We start from the raw sequence: 3,252 nt of genomic DNA, 5'->3' as shown, positions 1-3,252 counted from the left end.
CAAATCAAACTGGTATATCAAGATGGACATCACGCATTACATCACTATTTGAATCTATGAATCCGTCTTATATTTATGATATTTTATCAGTTTGTGATGTTAATGGTTTTGAAAACAAGCTGTTACTAATAAAATTGAATGGTTAGAAGAGATAAACCAACTACCAAAATTGCGATTTTATAAAAGCATGAAAACAAATTTAAAACTCAAAATTACCTTAAATTGAACATTTCAAATTTCAGTAGCTGCCTCTGTATTTGTCGAGATGCAACAGGGACACCTATTGAGAGTAGTGTCCAAATTTTACACCAACAATGTCCGATGCGTTTTTGAGGTGGTTAGCTACATTCGCTAAACAGATAGTTTTTGTTCATGACAACAATAAATCAAGACTAATATGTTAGGCTATTGGTGCGAAATGCCGACAAAAATACTGGTGTTATTGTCAATGCAAAGTTACCCACAACAGGTTTAATGGTGTAACAAAATTCGACAGAAACTGTTGATTTTCAAATAAAAATGGTTATAATAATGATAGCTTTACCTTCTAATATCCCATTTGCTCCATCAGGAGTGACCCCTTTACGGTTTCCTTTATACATGTATAATCTTTCATTTTGCAATTCCCGATTTTCGATAGTCAAGTCATGCAAGAGTTATCCTTCGTGAGTGCAGGTATTGTTCACTTCCGGTTATAAACAATAACATGGGGAAAAATTACTGTGCCGTTAAAGACTGTCACAATGTCTCTGGGCGTATTGGTTGATTTGGTAAACCGGTAAAACTGCATGAATTACCAAAGAAACAACACCTTCGCACTGCGTGGCTTAGAGCTATAAGCCGTAAACACTTTAATCTCAAGCGAACTCAGGTAAGAATTTCTCTCAGTAAATTGGAGGCACATACAAATCGCCACCTTACATGTTATAAAAACGCACTTTCCTCAACAAATCAGGACCCTCTCCCTTGCCTCCTCTCTCTCTCTCTCTCTCTCCCCGAAAGCTTATTGATGATGAACTTTTTCATTGGAGGCACATACAAATCGCCGCCACCTTACATGTTATAAAAAACGCAGTTTCCTCAACAAATCAGACCCACCTCCATGCCTCTCTCTCTCTCTCCAAATGCTTATTGATTATGAACTTTTTCATTGAATTCAGGTGTGTTCTGACCACTTCCCTGAAGGAAATGGAAGGACTTGGAACAATCAAGTTCCAACCCTTTTCCTTCCTCACAAGACAGTGAAATCAGTTAAAGTAAGACTGTCAACGAACAGTAATAAGATGAACATAGAAAGCCCAGCCCAGGCAGTAGATGTTAATGACCACAAGTGAGTACTGTAACACTTTGTATCATAATAACATGTTATACTTTATCATGTATATAAAAAAATATTCCATTTAAAAAATCAAGTACACATATTTGTAACCATAATAACCTGAATGAACATTTTAACAGTGTTATTTACTTATATTTATTATTTATTATAAAAGTCAGATAATGAGCATAACTATGCAATTATTCTGAGAATGTCAGAAATATGATCCTTTGACTATGGTAGTTGAAAAGTTTACACAAAATCAAGTGTTCGTTACTATTGGAAATATTGAATTGAAAATTTTAACATTAATTATCTTATTTTTTCAGTTATTCTGTACATCAAATAGTGAAAGGACCATCCCCCCAACATCGAAATTTAGATATCGATTCTACTGATAGCAAAGCTAGCAAGGATATTCTGCCATCCTCTTTGGACAAAATTTGTTAAAAAAAGAATTGATACCAATGCAATGATACCCTGGCTTTAAAATTGCCTCAACTTCAAACAAACATCACTTGCAGACACATGTGTATGGTAATACATATAACCTATAAAGACAGACCTTAGATTTTCTGAAACAGGCAATAATCTCAGGGGATTAATTATCCTGCTCTCATCCATTTATTGAATTTAATCAGGGCTTACAGAAGGAACATTTTCAGGTACTATTCTTAAGTTTCCTTTAATATAAACATAGCAACCAAAAACAACAACACCACCAAGACATCCATTAAAAAAGAAAAAAAAAGAATCAAAAAACTGATATCTAATATATTTTTTTTTTATTTATTGTAATTCATATATATATATTTTTGTTTTACAGAATGTAAGTATTTGGACTAGAATGAAATATATTCTTTATCAAATACCATCCTTTAAACTGAGGGGTAAAAATATTAGGGTGCAGCTCATTGAATGAGAGTTTAATTAGCTTCAAAGCAAACATGAGTGCAGACAAAAGGTGTTCATTAATCTCGATATGACAGATAGAGATAAGCCTCTTAATTTTCTGCAGCAGGCAAGATAATTAATCCCAGGGGATTAATTGTTCTGCTCTCTCATCCTTTTTTTCTAAATTTACAATAAGATTTTTTTTTATCAGAAATAATTAACAGAATGGGGTTATTATCTGATTACCTGTTAAAATTAACAGCATTAAGGCAGAAAAAAAGAAATTAAATAATTAAAAAATAAAATAGTGAAAAAGGATATCTTAATATATATCTTGATTTTAGAATTCAATAAAAATATCATAAATCATTGTGTACGGTATTTTAACCAAAATAAAATCTGAATATTATATTTCAAATCCATATTTCAAGGAATGTACACAATACTACACATCATTCAAAATTGACCTTAACTTCAAAACAAAGTTCATTTGCAGACACAGGCAGTGCAGTAATTAATTTCAACGTGACAGATAAAGATAAAGCTTAGGATTTTCTTCCTGTGGAAGGTTAATTAATCCCAAAGGACAAATATTGCACAGCCTTCCATGTATACAATGGTATCATTTTCAGCAGTTATCTCTCTTTGCCTATCATTCTTGTGCATAGTTAGGAATCTACCCCACCACCCCAGCTCCAAACCAGAAGACGTAGAGAACCAAACTTAGCATCAAAATATGTATTTCTGCCTACTGAACTACCATACCAAATTTGAACTTGATTGGGCAACCATAAAAAAAGTTATTAGAAAAAAACAGGAAATTTGTGGACGGAAGAGTGACAGACGGACGGACAGAAGGACGGACGGACAGAGTGATTACTATAGGGCACCCGCAAATCCTTGCGGGGCTCTAATTACTTTTTTTAGAAAGTCCGGACCTCAATCCTATAGAAAAGGTGTGGATAGAACTTAAAAGATGCGTCCCCAGGGTCGCGCCGAAAACGGAGCAAGAGCGTCAAGACTGTATCTTAGGATTCTGG

General features: G+C 33.9%; 1 pseudogene; it reads left to right on the top strand.

Moving 5' to 3' along the window:
• Positions 1–632: 632 nt before the first annotated feature.
• Positions 633–1,768, top strand: LOC128174767 (uncharacterized; annotated as a pseudogene).
• Positions 1,769–3,252: the final 1,484 nt, after the last annotated feature.

This window comes from Crassostrea angulata, chromosome 2 (genome assembly GCF_025612915.1).
Source record: "Crassostrea angulata isolate pt1a10 chromosome 2, ASM2561291v2, whole genome shotgun sequence".
Taxonomy (NCBI): domain Eukaryota; kingdom Metazoa; phylum Mollusca; class Bivalvia; order Ostreida; family Ostreidae; genus Magallana; species Magallana angulata.
The sequence above is the reverse complement of the archived record's forward strand: the minus strand, read 5'-3'. Positions and strand labels throughout refer to the sequence as shown.